Here is a 22406-nt window from a genome sequence, read left to right as displayed (position 1 = left end):
GAACACCGCACAACAGCAACAGAAGAATCTGACCCAAAATCTGCATTTGCTTAGATTCAAGTGGCAAGTCTTAAGTCCACTGCAGAGGCAAAGGTAAAGGCAAAAGATGTTGAGCAAGTGGCAGCACCAATGACCATTCAGAGGATGTTCCAGTAGTATCTGGATGACCCAAAAGAGGTGTTTTTGGATCTAAACCCATTGTTGTATTGGTATGGGAAGATCCACCAATGGCCAAGGCTCCGCAGGCTACAAATAAAGTATCTGGCCTGTCCTGTAACCAGTGTGTCTGCTGAGCATATGTTGAATGCAACTGATGTACTTGTTACAGTGAGAAAAGCGAGTCTCTCCCCTCAAAATCTAGAGAGACTGTCCATGATCAAAATGAACCAACTTTTCATGCTACACAATTACACCGTTTCTAAAGCAGCATAGAAGGAGGAGGAGGAAGAGGATGTTTGGTCAGAATTGAGTGTGTTAGCTGACCAACGTCTGGGTGAACCACCTGAGTTTGAGGATGAACTCTACTTCCCAGACTGAGTTTGTCAGTGCCACCATAGAACTCTTAAAACATTTCTTGTTGAACTTATTTCTTAGCGAACAAAAAAAATAGCTACTGGAACATTATGGCCCTCATTAAAACATTGGTGGTAAATGCCGCCTACCGTCGCGGCGAAGGCCTCCAAAAAACCGTCGCCACGGCTAACAGCTGTCCGCCAAATAATTAGTACATCTGGATTGCCTCCACAAGAAGGGTGGAAATCCAGCTGTGGCCATGCTGGCAGATGGCGTAAGATGGCGCTGCTACAACCACGGCAGTAGACCTCCGCCAGCCGTATTATGTAAAATAATACAGCCTGGCAGTGTTCTGCTGGCAGGCGCTAGGCGAGCTTGCTTGGATCTGCAAACTCTGACTTCGTAATAGTAGACTACTTAATCTAGTGTCTTAGTGTAACAGTACCAGTCCCCAGGGTTCAAAGTTAGAGGGGTGGAACAGCATAACCAAGCAAAAGAAAGCTTAAGCTCCAGATTAGTAAAGACACAGGAGGAAGTCAGCTACAGAAACAAGAAATATAGAAAAGAGGATAATGCAGGCAGGTATAGCAAGAATAAACATTAAATAGAACAAAGAGCATTTGAACAAAAGGCACAGTGTAAGAGAAAAGAGGACACCATAATCTAATGGGGAGAGGTAAATAAAAAAAATATATATATTAACGAGAACTTAATGGTGCCTGCAGAGCCATCTGCAGTGGCTGCAACGCTGGTGGTAGCTGTGGAACTTCTACCCATTGCAGCACTGGTGGAGGCAACCTCCTCAGTTTGACTCTTTGATGCCCTCTTCTTGCCCTTGGGTATGATGTACGAAATAAAGAAGATAACAAAAAATTGATTAGTGGTACAGTTAATCTCCTAGAAAATATTTGACAGGCAAAGGCAGTAAAATATTGACATGGTACCTTTCTAAATCAGATTGCCTATATTATCGAGTTGACCTATTCCTAATTTCTGAAACCTTACCTAAGCACTGTTACAAATTTCCTAAACTACATTTGGAAATACTGATTAATTGCAATGAAGGATCTTTGCTTTGCAAATTGCAAACCCCTTTGATGGATCAACTAAGTCAGTTTCCCTTTTCAATGCATAGATGCATACTACACATCACTGGAAAATTGGTTGGGAGTTTACGAGCTACATGAAAAGAAAGACACAGAGAACACTAACTCACTGATTTTATAGTACTACAACTACTACCACAGTACCACTGTCTTAGTGACAGGAAGAAAGAGGAGTCAGCATAACTTCTTAAGTATTAAACCCAAGAGAGTGCCTACCTCAACAAGCAGAATTGGGTCACACCAAGCACATGGCTCGCTCAAATTGAATCACATGTTATTTGTAACGTTACGTTAGGTGAACTTTACCATTAAGTGAACCTAGTTTACCATTATAGGATAGGACACAACAAAACTAGTAATAATTAATTACTAGTATCACCAAGCCCCGCAACCTGGACGCCCAGTAGGCCAAGCTGGTCCCTCTCCCAGTCCAGGATGACAGCGCATGAGTGCATCAGCTGCTTCTGGGGGTATCAAACCCCAGTACAACAGCGGACGCAATGGTGCACCCTCCCCCACCACAGGCAGTGCTCCCACATCCAATCCTGGGCCTGCTGCCAGCATGGAGGGGAGGCAGAGCTACACAAAAATAGATGGGCTCCCTCCTCTTCCTCACTAAAAATGGAGCAAGGCTGCACCCCTGGAGGTGCTGGCACCCAAAGGTTGTGCAGTTTGCATCTGCACTGGTGCTGACTCATCTCCCACGTTCTGCCATGGCACTCGGTGAAATATGAAAGAAAGACAGGAGAAAGAGAAGGAATAGAGAGGGAGAAATTAGGAAGTTAGGTGAAGTTAAGGGAAAACTAATAAAGGGACAAAAAAGTCACAGAAAAAATATGAAGCAAAAATGTAAACTAGAGCAACATAAATACACATAAGGAAATAAATGCAAAACAGGGTTGGACAAGTTGGATACAGTAAGGATGCCTCATATATAGTAGGGATTAAAAGGTGGGCCCAGCACCATGCACAGAATAGGAAAAACAAGATGGCTGCATGAGTGGGAGACCACGTGGTGCAGTTTGCGCACTCTTTGCAATGCAGCAGTGCGAACGGGTGGCCGAGCACAACTCCGACTATTCGCACAGAGTTAGGCAGAGTTTGCTGAGTTTTTTTCACTCAGAGAAATTCTGCATAGTATAACTCCGCCAGCTCCACTCACCCCAAGCTACATGTTCAGCCTGGTGCACATCACATAAAAGATGTAGTACATCTATGCCCTCTTCTATGTTATCCCTTCCCAGCTGCTACAGATATATGACACTATCAAACAGAACAATGCATGTGTATAGCTCAGGCTACCTTGCAGTACACACAACACTTCTCACCTCCTTGCTATGCAATGTGCCCCCTTTCAAACACAGTGACAGTTCAAACACAGTGACAGTTACATACCAGGATTTAGGGTTTTGGCTTCATGGGCATATTTATCAGCTCTACACACCGCCAGTGCAACACTTGTGTTAACTCACCAGCAGTGCAGATGGCAGACCCATATATATGGAGTAAGTCAAGGCAGGGGGCATGGCTGTGTTGCCTTAGTCTGCATCAGAGGGGGCATGCCATGGGAATTGTGGGGGTTTTCCAATGCAACCCCAAGGGGTTTTGATTCATTCCCAGATTTACAAGGTTAGGTAAACCTGGAAATGCTTTAAAAATATACGCCTCCCCAGGGCAGGCATAAGGAGGGGAAATAACTTTATTTCCCCTCCATTTTGCCTCTTTCAGTGTGTGCTGCTTTCTGCTCTACAGATGGAAAAAGGTAAATGCCTCCATGTATTGTTGTTGTGCAGGTAGGTGTGACTTCTTAAATAAAGGCAATACTGGATGCAATGCAGGTACCCTTGCAATATGTTGCAAGTGTGCTTCCGTTGATGCTAAGCCCTGCGTTAAGTAACAGAAATGCATCAATTTCATAAAATATGTTGCATTTCTGCCTGTTCCCTGTGGTGCAGGGCAGCATAGCATGGTCATTTGCTGTGCTGCCCTTGGCCGTTTTGTTGTACTTCTGCCCCTCTGGACGTGGCTCTGCGGATGGTCCTATGTGTTGGTACTTCACATGCCCAACACCTGACTCCCCTCTCAGGAGAGGAATTGATCATTTGACACCCACTTTCCATTCCATTCCATTCCTTTTGCAGTCCAGATTTGGCAGCATGGCCCCATGAGAAACCCCTAGCTTCATGGTGCAAGGGGGCATGCATTATCCAAGTCAGGGTGATCAACATTCCAGTGTCCTACCAAGTTGTGGTGTTCCAGTCCAGATCTCTTACTTGGTATTGTGTGACTTGTAGTGCTGGACACGGATGTTATACACTGCCCAAAAAATCGCAAGCTCCATCTGTGAAGCTGGATTTGTGCAGCACATCACACATGAACTGATCACACATGACGGATATGGGCTGGACTGTGTTACATTTCTATGATGTGTGACTGGACATGTGGCAATTTCCATCCCTTTCCATTACACTCAGAACAGTGCAGCTGAGAAACGTAGCATGCTGGAACTGACATATTTGGTAGCTGGTAATAGTGTCCCTTGTTGCCACTTACCCTGTGTGTCTTGTTGGTCCTCATAGGTTGCCCTGTCATGTCCTTCCACTCTTTCCACCAACTCGGCTTGGATGACTGATTCCAGCTGCTCGTCCAATCATGTCAGCTCCTCCTGGACCTGAGGTCCTCCTCCTTCTCTGGTCCGCCCGGCTGCCTTCACATTTCTAGACAGTTTCTCCTTGGTGCTGTGCATGCAGTCATGCCAGTGCTTCTTGCAGGCCATCACTGTCCTTTTGACTTGCCCTATACTGTTGATTTTATCCACTATGGACTTCCATATGGCCTCTTTCTTCCCTAGTAGCAATTTTGAGGTGACAGACTTGATGTTCATGATTCTGTATTTGATTCTCCTCCTAACTAAAATTACTCTTCCTCTTCCCCTGGAACTCTGCCTGGACATCCTAGATGGTGCTGGGGTTGTTTCCCTGGCTGCTGCTGTCTACTCCATCTTTTCCTTTCTATAAATGCAGATTTTTTATTTTTTTAATGTGTTACTATTTGAAGGATTTCGGATTCGTTACACACTCAAAAGTGACGCAAGGCTGATTTGCCTTGCTTTACGTGCCACAAATCAGTCATGCTTCACCTTTCCACAGTTGGTGAAATGAGAATTTACCTTAAAAGACAAAAGATCACAGGCATCTGGCAAAGCAGGAATGTTTTTTGTTTTTTTAAATTACGTCCGGGAGAGGAGTTATAGAACCGGGGTCTGAGGACTGTCTCTTGTTATATATTGGATTGAAGCAAGTTTTTATACATTTTTCTGAGTGCCATAAAACCATAAAAGGTATTATTTTCTTGGTAAAAAATGCAAACAGTTGTCATGGAGTCATAAATACAATTCCAGATAGTGAACGCAGGTGGGCCTCAACATTGCGTGGACACAATGTGGGCCAGAGAGTACATGTCCAGGTGTCCGATATGAGGGGCACGTGGTCCCTGCGTGTGCTGTGTGTGCTGTGTCCTGATTGGCTATGTGTTCCTAACTTCATGTGGCATCTAATTTTATGGTGGTTTTGGAAATGCACGCGTCCCTCTGGACATGTTCTTTTCAATAGGGGCCAATCTCTGGGGACCAATGTGGCGTTGTTGCTATCTGTGGCATCTGATCTATGTTTTCCTCTTTGTGCATTTGGCTGCTAGCTAAGTGTTACCCCACCTACGACCTGTCAGTCATTAACCTCAGGCCTAGGTCTCAGAGCCTGCCTGGCACGTACCTACATACAGGGGTTGATAGGAATCTAATTATGGTGATGCAAGTTAGTTCATGTATATAAATGACTGCTGTGTGCATCAACATCAATTAATCCAATATTAACAGCAGCACCTGCGGCAGTTTCCTTATAGCATGCCTCCCTTGGATCCGTCATTTTTTTTGACTCACCATGGGACTTTACGCCATGGTGCTCTGTTTTGTAAATTCAACGTATCAATGCGTAGAAAACTGTTGCACAAGTTTTTTTTATGCATCGCTGCCACAAGGCAGCGATGCATCACTTCTTGTAAAATGCCCCACAGTTTACTACCTCTCCCATAAGCACATGTTGAAGATCAACCATGTAAGCCAGCTCCTCTTCTCAGACTCAGTTGCCAATTGCCGGAAATCAAATCTCACATCATAAGCAAGGTTGTCACACCACAAACACAGTTCTCAGCACTTGTCCCATTGCTGAAAGAATTGGCTGACATCAAGCTTTCCATAGGTACTGTGAACGTAGCAGTGGCTTCCACAACTACCTCATTCAAGAAAAAGCTCACAACTGTGGAGCATAGCCTTTTGGATGTGGAAAAAGGATTGAACAGTCAACCAGACTGGGGTCACGTATTGTGGGGAATGCTTAAGAAATTTATCGACTTAGAAGACCAATGGCCATAGAAATAATATATGCAACTCTGTATACCTAAACAGTCTGACAAAGACAACATGTTTTCAGTCTTGGGAACCTTAATCCCAACATTAAAGAACACCATATTCCACAACCTTCTGGATTTCCTCTTTTTGTACAAGTTGTTTCCATGAACAGGGGTGCCACTAAGCTATCCTGGCAAATTCTAGCCTGGTGCCTACATCGCCAACAGGCAAGGCAGATTATTGTGACAGTGAAACAACCCGATTCATATAAATTTGAAAATAACCAGTGTACTTCTCTGCAAACATTTTATACAACACTAACACCAAGAGGAAAATCTTCTTAGCTCTCCCTCAAAATTTAACAAGAAGGAGATGGCCTTCTGGAACCTGCAACTGTTGTGGGGTTATTTCAGCACTCTGCATGGGAACATTTCTTTTAGCTCTAGGCTTGCTGCCTGTGCTGTTTTGCCTAGTTCATTTAATGTATTCCTTTTTATTATTTTAGCAAAAGTTTCATTTTAGCGGTGATGTTATTTTTTATAAGCTGCCTTCTATATAGAATTTGTTATTAGTTCTGTTACACATTTCATCTTGTGCTCGGCCCAAGGCTGTATGAGGCGGTACATCATTTTCTGCAGAGTATTGCCAGTCCATAGAATACAATGTCTGCCTTACACAGAAAATACATATTATTACGTCCGTGCAGATCTTAGAACAACAACATGTTTTATTATAAAACAACTTGCTGCCCAAACTAAGGCAGAGGGTACATTCCAGTCAGCCAGCCAGCCATCCTATGCTGCACCCTTTCATCACAGTTCTGCTGAACCCACCGTCTGCTTTCCATCCATTTGGGAGGACTGTCAGCAGATCAACAGACCTCTTCTCTACCTAACGCACAGGTATGGAGAATGGGTTTCCTTGCAGAGACTATGCGGGCAGATGAGGACTAACTGCTATTGCTCTCATGTAGATTTTTAGCAGTGCAGGTAGAGATTTTAGACTCACTATTGTGACAGTATGGTAGGGCCTTTTACCTGTTTCACTTTTCTGGTAACCACAATAATAGTGTTGTGTTTCATTGTCTTAATAATCACAAGTCATGCCTTTTTACATAGAACTCAGTGCCAACAATAAGATGTATTGAACCAAATTCTGCTTCTGCCTGTCTTTTGCATGTATGAGACTTGTGTAACTGAGAGAAAGGTATAAGATCTGTTCTACCACAACTTCCTTGAGAAGCCACAGTGTCATGTGTGAGGCTGCCACAAATCACCTTTACTCTTGGGTTTTGATGAGGTGCTGCTAGCTAGCTGAAAGTGTTAGGCCAACAGCTATCAGACGGTGTGGGATCAGACTCAGTCCCCCACACGCTGTTAAGCTGCCACTTCAATTGAGCAGTCTTGTCCCAATGACAAGAGTCTTATGACACAACAATGTGTTATGGTCAAAGGCACACATTAGAATATGTGGAACCATAGGATTTGGTGACATTCCTGGACAAAATGGATGAAACAACTATGGAGATAGCACTGTTTCACTGTGCTATACATGAACATACTGTTGATAAATCGGGCAGGCCAAGAACTCATGTCACACCAACACTTCAAAAAAAGTGACGCAGACATGGTCACAAAATAGTAAGCAGCAGCAACAACGGAAGAGGGCGAGTCTGAGAGTCAATCATGCTATGAACTGCCAGCATTTATGGCGGGGAACCTCTCTTCCCTGTTTGGATCAATGCTTTGGGTGCAACCAAAGAGGGCTAAGGTATTTGGAAGAGGTTGCATTTAAGCAGTAGATAACCTCTTGCATATGCACAAGGTATAGGGAATGGGTAAGAGAAATAAGACTACTGATACACATTGACTCCTAATTGCTAACAATGTCTTTGGGCAGAATTACCAGACACTCTAATTGGATGATCCCTTGCAAAAGCCCTGATGACAAAACAAGCCTCTACTTTACTGATGTAAAGGGCAAGCACCCCTCTGGGGACATTATTTCAATTTAGGGCAATAGTCAGGTTGGGCATTGTTTGGTATTGATTGGCTGAGTGACTTTGTCCATCTTCAAACCTAAGGGAAGGCCACATAAGGTTGTATGCAGACCTTGTTGGGGATTGCCTTACCTGATAACACACACAATATTACTATTATTCTTGAGCTGATAAGACAGTACCAGATGCAGTCTCATGACAAGACAATATATCGCTGCAAACAGTATTAAACCCTTAGTGGTTCTATCTGGTACTATCTCTTAAGGTCAACGGTTTAACACATTACAATAAACAAAAGAAATACTTACGTTTCTGAACCACAGAAGACCAGATACAGCCCTATGCAGGTGACACACCTGTCCCCATAACAAGGTGGGAAATTGAGAAGAGACTTGCTGGACCATGGGAGAGACTCACAATTATCCCACGATAAAAAGGGTGTTGTGATATTAGTATGCAAATCACTGCCAGCCAAAGTACTAAAAACCTGGTCAGATGCAGGAGGGTGGCATATCTTTGCTAAACTCCATATATATTTGTCGGAGGGCAACAAAAATGACTTTCTATCCACCATGGGTAAGTTACTTACCTACTTTGGCAAGACCAAAGGACTGAAAGGCAGTGACTAGAATGTCACTATAGATCCAATCCTAGACAGAAATGGGAAATTGGATGCTCCTCAGAACAGGGATAGAAAATTACTGACATGTCACAAGACAACACCTTGGTTGAAGCCTGGAGACTGCTACACCTGTGAGAGAGGGATAATGCTTTTACCTCATACCCCCATGGTATTCACACTAGATGTAACTACTTTCTGATGACCCCAAATTGACTACACCTTTAGTAGACACCTCTGTAATATAAAATGGACTATGTGATCATGAGTTCATTTATTTAAGAGTAGACTTAAACTTGACTGTACCACAGAAAACCCCATGATACATGTATGTCTCTGAATTGAAAGAGACCAAAGATACAAAAAAAAGTCTATGGGCCAATTAATGAGCTAGTTTGTGTCACTCTTGCACGATGCAACGTGATGTAAGAGTGATGTAAACCTTACATGTTGTTAGACCAGGCATCCTTGGTGTGGTCTCCCCTAACTTTTTACCTCCGCTTCCCAGGTTGTTTACTGTGTGCTGGACTCTGTTTTTGCTGTTTTTGGTACTCTGGGCACTTTAACACTGCTGACCAGTGCTAAAGTGCAAGTGCACCTGTATAAAATGGATGTGTAATTGGCTTTTCCATGATTGGCACATTTGAGTTACTACTAAGTCCCTAGTAAAGTGTACTAGAGGTGCCCAGGGCCTGTAAATCAAATGCTGATAGTGGGCCTGCAGCACTGGTTGTGCCACCCACATTAGTAGCCCTGTAAACATGGCTCACACTTGCCACTGCAGTGTCTGTGTGTGCAGTTTTAAACTGCTACTTTGACCTGGCAAGTGTACCCACTTGCCAGGCCTAAACCTTCCCTTTTTATATACGTAAAGCACCCCTAAGGCAGGCTCTAGGTATCCCCATGGGTAGGGTGCAGCGTATGTTAAAGGTGGGACATGTACTGATGTGTTTTACATGTCCAAACAGTAAAATACTGCCAAATTCGGTTTTCACTGTTGCAAGGCCTATCTCTTTCATGGGTTAACATGGGTGCTGCCTTTAAATATTCTTAAAGTTCAATTTCCCTTTAAGAGCAGATAGAAATATGGAGTTTGGGGTCTCTGAAATCACAATTTAAAAATCATCTTTTAGTGAAGGTGGTTTTTAGGTTGTTATTGGGAAAATGCCACTTTTAGTAGGCATTTTCTTCCTTGAACCATTCTATGATTATGTCTGTTTGTGGATTCCCTGACTGAGTCAAACTGACAGTTGGGCTGTTTGTGAATCTCCTCTAGACCGTGACACAAAGGGAGCTGGGGTATAGCCTGCATATCCTGATGAGCCATCTGAGCAAGAGTGGAGGGAGGAGTAGTCACTTATACCTGAATGGGCCATGCCTGCCCTCACACAATACAGTTTCCAACCCCCTGGTGTGTGTCTGGGGCCTGGCCTGGGCAAGGCAGGATCCTATAAACAACAGAGACTTTCCTTTGAAGTTTGCCTACTTCAAAGGAAGAAAAAGGTATAAGTAGTGGACCCAAAACCCCAATTTAATTAGCATTGCGGCCTCAAGTCACATGATGTCCTGTGGCCTGCTCAGCCTGCCACCATCAAACCCAGTCCGTTTTGGATCATGATCACGCAGATTAGCCTGTGGGCACTCTAAGCACTGGGCAACCAGCTCAGTGCAGTGACTCTGACTCTCACCACCAGACGTTGCTGCGGCTTGTCCAGTTTCCGGCTATCATGCACAGCATGATTAGGTGCATATCCTGGGAGAAGGGGGCTCCCACTCCACATTAGATGTGCATGGGGCTTTGTGCCCATTTGTGCTGGGAGCATGCGCCGTTGTGAGAGGCCTCTTGCCTTCATTCTACTGCAGTCCTGGGACTGCAACTGATTAGAGTTTTATCCTACTCCCCAGGACACTGGGGCCCATGTTGAACTCTACTGGACTCCTCTACCTGCATATGGAGGGTGGTCCCTCAATGGCTGGTTCTCCCCCCACAAAAGAGGTACTTACTACTGCCGGGGGCCTCCTCTGTGGAGGCTTGTCCTTGAGACAGCCTGCTGTCTGCTTTGGCCCCCTCCCTCATTATCGTCCACTTTAGGGGATGGGTACCCATTTCCTTTGGCCAGAGATTCTTAGTCCAGTTTTTGGACACACAACAGGAAACCCGGGGTCTATCAGCTGATGCCACCTACAGCGACATGGCCCAGGCTCAGATCCTTTCCCAGGGAGCACTGGTCTCCACATGTCAGACAGGGTGCTTTCTCGGAACCACAAACATGCCATCACCCATGCTGCCCTTATTGACATTAGGGAGTCATTGACCATCAGCCTGCCTCCAAAGCTGTGCTACCTTTCTTCAGAAGTCTTGGGTCATCCTCCACACAGTACTACTTTGCTTACTACACCAGCTTGAGTTGAAGGCGCAATCCCCACATAAGGGCTGCCCCTCTACATCCTTGAGAGACACTGGGACAGGTTGGCAACTTGCCCAACTGGGTTGACTGACTCCTGCTGGGAACGCTACTCAGCCACTGGTCCCCTACTTTCCCAGGAGCACAACATTGGCTGGATATCAGATCAAGGAGCTACCAGTCCCCCCTCAGCATCGTGGGGCAGTGCCCTCCCAATATTGGCCCTTGTCCTGGAGACACCCTCTGGTAAGTTCACTGGCAAGCCCCCTCATCAGCTGCTCTTCTCTGAGGCTGTTTCCATTCCCCCTTATGACTAACCCTCAGGGTTCTCCTGCGGGTTCACCTGCCACTTGCCCCGTCAAAACCCTTCCTGCCCGCAATAGGATTCCACCATGGAGCGCATCCTGCAGGAGCGCACAGCAGTCAGCCATCACCTGGAAGGTGTGGACTCCAAAATCTCTGACCTTACAGCAAAAAACAAATCCATCCATGCTAACATCACAGTCTTTTAGGACTGGCCACAGTGGTCTGCCTCAACACCCGACTGGATAGGAACCAGGAGCTCTTCTACCTATGAAACAAGCTCACTGACCTGGGGGACAGAAGCCACAGAGACAATGTCCGCTTCTTTGGCTTGCCAGAACATGCAGAGGTCATAATCATCTGGGATTGCCTCAGGAGTCTTCTCCCCACTCTCACAGGTCGTACCTTCATTCCCCCCAGAGATCCAAAGGGCACACTGCATCGGCCCTCCATGCTAGGACTCATCAGGACGGCCGTGCCTGATTGTAGCCTGCTTCCTCAGACATGAACAGTTGCGACAGCTCCTAACTACTGCCCATTCCCATGGCCCATATGATTTTGAGGGCCAACTTTACGTGAGAGACTAATGACTGTTTCAATTACACACCTGCTTGGTGCATGTTGACTGCCTCATTTCAGTAGCACCGCCTCCACATCCACCCATCACCTATGGGATGGTCTATGGGGGTATGCCCCTACCCAACGCCAACTGCCTCTCCCGCGGCTTTTTCCTCATCCTGGTTTTCCATTACATGTTTTCTGTCCTGCCCCTTTTGGTGGGCCCTCCCGCTCGCTGGCGTTGTAAGCCTAGACCAATAGTCTTGCCTTCCCTGAACCTCATTTTTACCTCCCAGCGACACAAGCCATGGTGCCTGAATATATCATGCTATTGCACGCCCCAGGGTAAATCTCAGCTTTTCTCCCACATACCTAGGCTGCAATAAGGGCTCAGTTTTCTCTCACAGGGTTTTGTGGACAGCCGCAAAGGCGACTATCCACATCCAAATTATGAGGGATGCAGCTCTGGCCAATGCATGAAGAGTCACTCATCAGAAGGATCTGGAGAGTGAGATTGTGGCTCTTACGCATCTCTATACTGTAAAGTCCTCTTCCCCCAACTGGAGATGGCCCGTATGGACCTTACCACTCCGTACACGTCTAAGGCCGAGTATACACTACAAAGGCTTAAAGGTCGCCACTCCGAATAGGGTAACAAAGCGGGTCGCCTTCTTGGTGGCCAACTGCACCAGCAGAAGGCTGTGCTAGCCATCTTTGCCATACAATGTATGGGCAACACTGTTCCTACCTGCCCACAAGGAATAGAGAACAATTTTGTGAACTTCTACTGGCCCCTCTATACCTTAGAGATGGTGACTGACACTACCCACTTGGAGGCCTTCTTTGATGGTGTGCGCCTTACTAGTATTAAAAAGGCCGCTAGGGCATTACTTGATGGGGAAATTTGTAAACCAAGATAGCACAAGCCATCTCCAAACTTCCCTACCATAAGGCTCCCGGGGAGGATGGCTTCCCCGTCGAATTCTATAAGTGAGCAGGAGAGGATGTAATCGACTCCCTCTATTATGCCTTTCGTGAAGATGGTCATTCAGGTTCATTGGCATCATGTCTAACAGAGTGGTGATAGCAGTCCTCACCAAACCAGGGAAGGGCCCTCTCCTATGTGCAAGATACAGACCCATCTCCTTACTCATTAGGGACATAAAAATCCTTATTGATGTCTTGGCTGCCTGCCTCTGCAAGGTGATCCCATCCTTGATCCACCACACGCAGGTGGTGCTCGTCCCCAGCTGCTCCTTCAGGAACCACCGTTGTACCCTCACTTTTACCTTATGGGTGGCCAAAGACCTACCAGACTAGGCTCTTGTCCTTTCCCTAGACAGTGAGAAGGCATTGAGTATGATTGAGTGGGGGTACCACTTTGCAACATTACAAAAATGTGGCCTAGGAGAGTAATTTATAATAAGGTCAGCTGGCTCTATAACTCCCCCACTGCTCAGGTTAACTGCAGTGGCTTCTTGTTGGACCCATTTTCGATCCGGAGAAGGACCCGACAGGCTTGCCCGCTATCGCCCCTGCTGTTCCTCCTGACTATGGAGCCCCTTGCAGCCTCTCTTATTCAAGCCCCGTTCCTCTCTGGTGTCCCTACTCCAGGCGGGATGTCCACAGTATATCTCAATGCAGATAATATCCTACTCACCCTCAAGGATCTTTATAGCTCACTTCTGGCACTGTTGGATATCATCGCTGACTTTGCAGCACTGTTTGGGTAGCTGCTGAACTGGGACAAGAGTGAGGCGCAGTCTCTTTTGCAGGTGACCACTAGGGCGGTGATCTATGGCTATCCTTTTCGCTAGACACCATCATATCTCAAGTACCTTGGGGTCTGCAGCATATGTTGGCAGACAATCTCAATCTCCTGATTGCCTGCATAAAATTAGACTTTGCAAAATGTTCCCACATTGGTCTATCCATGCGTGGAAGGATACAGGCAGTGAGAATTGTAACACACCCGTGATTCACATATGTCCTTTGCATGCTGTCTCTATTGATTCCATTGTCCACAGTAGGCTCCGTAGATGAAGGGATTTGTTCTTTTGTCTTGGTGTTTTTCTGCCCCGCTTGCCTTATGCCAAACTTCTGGCATGTCGTTCATGTGGCGGTGTCTCGTAGGCTCTCATTATTCTAATGAGACTACTGGATTTGGGTGGCAGAATCACTTGCACTATGGGGGACTGAGTCTGAACGCATTAATCGTGACACCTGTTGGCCTAGTCCGGGTTTCGCTCCGGCTAACTAGCAATGCCTCATCTCTACTCAAGAGCAGGGATGATTGTGTAGCCGAGCACATGACACAATTGATTCCTCAGGGAAATTGTGGTCACTCAGACCGCATCCGTTTCTCTCAGTTTCATCAGTCTCACATATACAAGGACAATCAGTGGCAGTATGTATTTCAATAAGGTTTTAATGAAGCAACTGCATCTTAGATAATAAAGCATGTACTGCAATAACTAGGACGATGAAGCATGACAGGATTAAAATAGTGACGAGGAGAGTAAAGCATAAAAATAACGCTACCATATTGTCACCAGAATCATTAAAATAATTCCTACCTAGGCTATGTTGGAGCACAGCACGTTAAGCTCTAGTTCTGCCCTTCAGGTTACCCTGGAAAGACATCATCCCTCATACCCGAGCAAGAGGCCTGTAGTCTACATAAGCAGCTGTAGCGAAGCGTTCAGTAATCAGCATACAGTTGTGGTCATCTGGCTGGAATCTCCCTCTAACTTGTATGGGACAGAGAAGTGTTTTTAAATAAAACAGGTAATGTTCTGAGAAAATGTCCCCACATAAGGATGTGCATGTTTCTATGAACACTAGAGACAAAGTGCTACCACATTTATCGGCAACCTATCTTACTACAGCCTTGAGAAAATCACAGGGTGAAAGAAATGTCTTGTTTAAGAACGTAGTGCTGACCTAGGCAAAGAACAGCTAGATAGAGAGAAATAAAACAAGACCGCAAATTTGGCTATTGTTGAAATAATAAACAAAGCTGAATAAAATATATCTAGGTTAAAGGGCACAGCAGCAGGACTAGTTTGCTAAAACAACATGTATGGAGTTATAACTAAAATGGCTACACAACACCCTCCCTTTGCCGGTTCAAAGGTGGTTCAAAGCCTAATTATGTATAAAAGCTACTAAAATTCAACCTCAGATATATATTTTAGAATGTCAAGAATCACAAGTTAAACAGACACATGAGCATGTGTAAAAAGGACAATTTAAAATGGTAACTGTGGTGGAAAACAGGTCAAACTTCAAGAGTCAGAGTCATTTTGGAAGTTGCCAATCGAATCCAGGATAATTGAAGACAGGAAATCTTCCACTTCGGCAGGTGGTAAAGTAGGAAGTTCATCACCAAGGAAAACCAAGGAGCATCCATGTACCAAAGCCTGAGCTCTAGCTCAGGCAGCAGCATTCCGTGGTGTGCCCAACAATGAGTTTAGAGCTGCATCTTCCATGAAAGGCAACTCATAAGCAGCTTCCTGTACCAAAGTACCCTCAATGCGCATGTCTGATAATGAGCCCTCAAAGAGAACATCAATAGATCAGCATCCAATGAAAGCAAGCGCTGCGTAGAAAGACAAACTTGCAGGGCATATTTGAACGAGCACCAGAGGCACCTAAACACAGGCTGCACACAATGCAAAACCGGTCTGAATGACAGGGACCAGTCACACTCCAATTGCTCCAAGAGTGTTGCTCCAAAGTACTGCATTGTGCGATCACAACACAGTTGCACTGGTGGGAGCGCTTTCAGTTCTCCTTGTTGAGGTGGGACAGCCATTGCATAGAAAAAGAAGCAATGGAAAGATGCCACCTATTATAGCCAAAGTTATCTGAAATCCCTCCAAAATACTGGAGAATATTGAGCTGATAGTATTAAATCGAATATAAAGGAGAAGGTGTGAATGAAATCAGAACCAACAGTCTTAAAGAAATTTGGGATTCAAGTAGTACTGGATGCTTCAAATATTCATCCCACAAGCTCACCGAAGTGTCTCGGAAAGTTAGTACTTAAAAGGGATGTATCACTGCTGATGACCTTGCCACCTGAAGTGCATAGGCCTCATATGCAGATGTGAGCGCCACATGTTTTTGAAACAATAAAGCCTTGAGTCTGCTCAACTTGTCAAAATTCACATTTGAAGTAGCGATATGGGGCCAAGTCACAGCTACTTCCCTCTGTCGTGTAGGAGGAAAAAGTACGTTCCCACAGCATGTAACAATCTTAGAGACCGAAACAACATAAACTATTTCGGCTCGTATCCCCAACAGTTTTCACTATTGAGGAGAACATAGCTGCCATTTGAGAGCACCTGGAATGCAGGTCTAATCAAGGGGACTGAAACTCCCTTCAGGTAACTAGCCAAGTTCGCTGCCGAAGCGTTACACGCCCCGTGCAAGGACAGCTGTTTACAAACCATTGAATGGCTGACAGAGGTCTTGCATTCACTATCGCTAAGAAAGACCTCTTTCATGCCACTGAGGCATATGTACGAGAAGGGTAGCTCCCACACCTCATGGATGTAACTATCTCCTAGCCTTTCATATCTGCCTCCCGGAATGTGTTTTGAGCAGGATGTGAACTGAAGTGCTGAAATTCAGATTAATGACCCCGTGTATTGACCACTTGGCAGATGGTATTTCGGCAACAGTAAAAGGCAACTTTTCTAACTTTTAAATGTTTAACATGACAGAAGTCACTTCTTTCTTATCCATTAGTTGTTGTTGTCGCATTAAATTAAATATGGAAAATATATACCTTGCGCCAACATGTTGCCAGGGAACGTGACCTGCCTTGAATGTTTGGAATGTCCAACCTAAATGCATAATGGACCTTGATTCTGTCCATGGTGTAGAGAAGACATTTGACTTTGTATTATGTCTATTGCAGAAGAAATAATGTTGTTTAAGGTGTATATCTGGTCGGACAGGGTATTCATCCCATTATCTACAACAGCTAATGCCTTCTGTAAGTTTTCCTGATCTATTTGCCTTTACCGGGCAGCAGCTTCTTGTTGGAAAAGCTTCCAAATTTCATTATAGACTGCATATAGGAAGCGCTTTCTACGTTGTTTTCTGGGGCCTAAAAGGAAATCCTGTAAGTCAGTGTTATTAGGCAGGAGACTGAGGTATTCTCTAACAGCATCTAGTGAGGAACAAACATTGCTGGAATAATTTCCCTACACAGTATGTTGTCACTAGAACTGCATGTTCGGATGACACATAGCAAGGGTCCAGCCTACTTGTTCTAAAAACCCCCGTGGAGTTTAAAAAACATTTATGCCATCCGTTGGTATCTACTGGCCACAATAACCACCCGCCAGGACGTGACAGTGAAGCATTAAACATGCCATTTTGGACCCATTCATCGAGCTGATCTTCAGTTGCATTTATATACTTTTGCCATTTATATAATTTTGCAGGGGCAGGAATAATGGGCGCTTTCAATTCCTTAATCTTTGCTAACCTAAACAATGTGTCTGTTGTACAGTTTCATTTAAAAATATCATTTGAACAGGTATCAGGCATTCTCTAAATAAGGCTTCATTCCCCCTTATTTGCCAATTTCTTGTTCCCCACACACTTTTTAAGTCAATCAACTTCAACCAATATTCATAGCCTTCTATAGCCGACCGGGAAACAAAGGATTCCAAATAAATGAAATTCATATCGGTCAATAATATATGTACATTTTCCATCAATGGCAATTTAAAATAATATGACTCAGCATTTTTAACATTGTGCCCAGAGAAATATGAACATTTTTCAGAATGTTTTAGAACTCCTTTGTGGTAGAGTTGGACAATGTTCCAATTGTGTGTAAATAAAAGTAATCTTTGAAGTACTTGCTCTATGATATGATTCCCATAATAATTATAGCAAAACATATGACCACATTTCTCTTTAGATTGATAAACATCCTCACTTTCAAATACAGTGGAATGATGCAATTCAGTCAACATAGAATCAACTGTTTTCACATCCCAGTCATCAGAAACAACTCTGGGTAGTATTACATTGTTCATTGAAAGTTTAAACACATATTGTATTTGAATGACGTCCGTGGGGCCGTATATATCAAACGTGATTTTATCCAAAACAATCCCATCAGGAACTGGTATAGCAGAAATGTTCAAAAAAAGACAAGTCTCTGCGGACCTTGTGAGAAGAAAAATTGGGTTTTAGGACCTCATCCACCAGTTTAACTGTTGAGCTTTCAGGAAGAAAATGACCATGTATTAATAGAAAGAATGTTATGACAAAGCCAGTCCAAAGGAGGAAAGCTAATACAGTCAAGGAAAGCCACAGATAGTTTCATGGGAGAATAAAGTAATTTGTTTTCAGCCAGTTTATCAGCTTACGTGTTTTTGGCAGTTCAGATATAGAAGAGGCGAATGAGTCCGAAAAGGTGTTGTTGATGTCAGCCCGAAGCAGTTGGTGCAAAAGCTGGAGCCGTATTTGTAGGAGGAGAACTGGTAGGAGTTTCCTGTTGTGGTTCATAGTATACAACGCCATCCATCTGTACTGAAGCTGTGTCAAATTGATCAGTAATTTCTATGTCATTTGTTGTAACAGATATTAGTGGAACTAATGCAAGATCATTTTCCACCCTCCCCAAGCTCGGAGAGGTGTCAGCACTGCTGCTCAAAACTTGTAGAGGGACGTCTTCACCAGTAGTGAGAGGGATTCAGGAACTACTGGCTGCTCCTCTTGGTCTGCTGTGCAGGATCGGCCACATGGTGTAACTTGACATTGTTGATAGATACAAAGCAGTTTTCTTGAGCACCAGCCAACTGCGGTAGAATGACAATTCTGGTACTGTGTATTCCCAAGACTGGGGCCGGTGCACGTTAAGAAGGACCAAACTCTTTTTTCACAGCAACTTTTTCATGTACTATATCCCCGACTTTTGGAATCCAGCTAGAATGTGTCATTGGTACATCCTTAATTCCTGCAGAGGCAGCACTGGCAGAAGCATTGTTGTCATGGAACTGTTGTAATTCCTGCAAGACAGTGACAAGTTTATTTATGTCAAAAGGAGTTTCTGCCGCCTCCACACCTGGACCATCAAGATCTGGAACATACATCCCAGTTCCAAACAGGCACTCGTATGAAGTACGACCCCCCAGGGACCTTCTAGCCCGATTGTTAAGTGCTCTCTGGACTCCATACAGGTGATTAAGCCTACTATGACCCATACCTAACACTCTGGCTGTTAAGGACTGCTTGAAATCACGGTTTCATCGCTCCACAACACTACTTCCCTCGGGATGAAATGGAGACGAGTGATGGAGTTGAAATCCTAACGAAGCCATGGTGTCCCTGAATGCCCTTGAGGCAAAAGCAGGGTCCTGGTCCTAGTGGAAAGCCACACCTGCACATGTGTTGATAAAGACTTGCAAATCTTTAATAACAGTCCGAGCGTCAGCCGAGTGTTGTGCCCACACCCATACAAATCTGGAGCAAGAGTCGACAGTGACTGAGATGTATTTGTATGCACTGTCCGGTGTTAGGGGACCACAATGGTCCAGGTACACACACTGTAATTGTTTATTGGAAATTAGCAGGGGTGTCTGCAGTGGGCATTTGATGGTGGAACCCTTAATTTGTTGGCATATGTCACAGCAAAGAAACTACTGTTTGGTTTATTTGTCTAGACCTGCCCACCAATAATGTGCTTGCAATATTGATATTGTAGCCGCCACACCAGCATGGGCAGATGCAACTCCCTCATGCTCTGCTTTAATCAACTCTGGTCTCATGTCTTTGTTGGGAATTACTTGAATCCCCATGCCTGGTATTTTTACTTCGGCATCAAGGAAGCCTCCTATGTAGTAGGAATATTTAGCAGGAAATGCTGTTGGATACGGCGTGCCTTCAGTCATAGCTTTCACGGCAGCCCATATGTCATTGTCCGGTTTTGTTCCAGAATAAGTTACTGCAGCAACAGCAGCCGTAGCTACTGCTGATTTGGCTGCTTCATCAGCCAGTGTATTTCCAGGAACCTGTATTCCAACATGCTGGTGTCCAAGTGTATGTACAACATGGGCGTTTGGTAGCGTTTCCTTCAGATCCGCTACTTTACCCCACAGAAGTTTGTGTTTAATGCTATTGCCTTTAGAATCTCTGAACCCATTATGGTGCCAGTAATGCAGATATTCATTGAAGGACTGGACATAGCAATACGAATCACAGGCAATCAGTGTGAGCTGTGCAGGATCCATATGTTCCAGTGCCATCACCCGAACCTTTAGCTCTGCTAGTTGTGCTGTGCAATCCCCCAGTGTTTGGGTGAATGTATTTTGGGGACAAAATTTATTAACCTCCATGTAGCCACTTGGAACTGCGCAAGCAGCGGAGTATTGATGTTTTGTGCCTATTGCAGGTTGTGGTGACTCTCTGATATCAATCAATAGACAATGTATTTGCCGGAACTGGGTATTTTAGTTCATACTGCAAAAATTCTTGAGTTTGTAATTTTGGGTCGAAAATGTAGTCAATATCAGTGCCTGTCAAAGACGATGCCCATTGAATCCAACGTGGATGTAATGCTTTCGCGTTTGGAATGCTGGCTTTGGTACCAGCCTCAAGGGCTGGAATTGGAGATACAACAATAAAGCGTTTCCCTTAGGCCAGTGGTCTTTCTTTAATGACAGCCATCTGAACAGCAGTGAGAATTCTCTCAGTGAGAGCAAAGCGGTGTTCTGCTGTTGAATACAAATGTGATTTGTATGCTATTGGGACTGTCTCACCCTCATTGAAAGTTACATAGGTTAAAGCAATGGCACCTGCAATTACTCTGATGACCAGATATTTTTTGTTGTCTTTTGTGTGTAAGTGTTGTGCTTCAAGCATGTCTGTTTGTGAAGCACTGAGAATGCGTGTGTGTTCGACTATCCAGAATTTACTCGAAAAGTTAGGATGTATTAAGTCATTGAAAGGTTTTATGCATGATTCGTAATCTGAATGTAAGTTCTGCCAAAATGTAGAAAACCCAATAGTGATTGTAGATTTTTAATGGTATTTGGAGGTTGCAAATGTGCGCATTTTTCTAAGAATTGTGGCGCTAGGCTCTTTCTTTCACTTGATAATTTGTATCCCAGAAACAGGACACTAAGGAAGGCTATTTTTTTTTTTATTGAATTTATAGGTGCATTCGTCAAATCCCACAACAATGCTGGTTACCCATCTTAGATGTTGCAGTAATACATCATCCGTGAGATAAATATCATCTACATAGGACAATGCTTCAGGGTCAATGTTGTGCAATTGAAGTCACACGAGCTGTGAACAGTCCTGGACTGTTCTTGTACCCCTGGGGTAAACAACATTTTTTTTTCTTGGAGCCTAGTGCACTGAAACTTGTTAAGTCTCTACTCTCAGGTGCTATATTTTGGCAGAAGAAACCATTGGAAATGTCCAGTGTTGTTTTGTATTTTTTGCGCACCATGTTGTTCATGAGTGCTGTGCTCTGTGAGTTTTGTATTAAGTATGTGCATGTGTTAGAAATGGGGTCTTTGGTTGGCAGTCAGGTTACCCTATGTCCAAGCAAGGACCCTCACTCAAGTCAGGGTAAAAGGGAATCACCCTCAGCTAACCCCTGCTTACCCCCTGGGTAGCTTGGCACGAGCAGTAGGCTTACCTTCAGAGTGCTAGGTGTAAAGTATTTGAACCAACACACACAGTAACCTAATGAAAACACTACAAAATGACACAACACAGGTTTAGAAAAATAGAAAATATTTATCCAAATAAAACAAGACCAAAACGACAAAAATCCACATTACACAAGTCAAGTTATCAATTAAAAAGCAAAAAGAGTCTTCATGTAGTTTTAAACACACACTAACAATGTTAACGTGAAAATGTACCTTGGGTGAGTCAAAAATAACCCCGCACGGGTGAGTGTGTGTTAAAAAGGGCTTGTGATGCGTTGATTTCACTTACAAGCGAGACCTTGCGTCATTTCTCCTTTCGTCGGGTCGGGCGCGTTGTTTCTTCTCTCCGCAGGAGAGCAATGCGTCGATCCGGTCAGCACTCTCGGGTCCGGGCAGGCCTTGCGTTGTTCTTACACACCCAGCGGTACTTGCGTTGGAAATCCAGCCGCACGATGTTTCGAAAACCACGCAGCGCAGGTTGCGATCTCACCAGCCTCCATCAGCTACGCTGTACGTCGTTTCTCCTGCTCCGTGCGTCGATTCTTTGGTCGCATTGCAGGTGATTTTCAGCCGTAAAGCCGGCGGCGCGTTGATTTTTCAGCCGCAGATCGAAGTTGCGTCGATCTTTTCCCCGCACAGAGTTCTGTGCGTGGATTTCTTTCTCTTAGGCTGCCAGCTTGTCATTTCAGGGTACAAGGAACTGGGTGGACACCTCAGGCAGAATAGGAGTCTCTCCAGATACTCCAGGTGCTGGCAGAGATAAGTCTTTGCTGTCCCTGAGACTTCAAACAACAGGAGGCAAG

The sequence above is a fragment of the Pleurodeles waltl genome, chromosome 2_1 (genome assembly GCF_031143425.1).
Source record: "Pleurodeles waltl isolate 20211129_DDA chromosome 2_1, aPleWal1.hap1.20221129, whole genome shotgun sequence".
NCBI lineage: Eukaryota > Metazoa > Chordata > Amphibia > Caudata > Salamandridae > Pleurodeles > Pleurodeles waltl.
Note: the sequence above shows the minus strand (reverse complement) of the source record.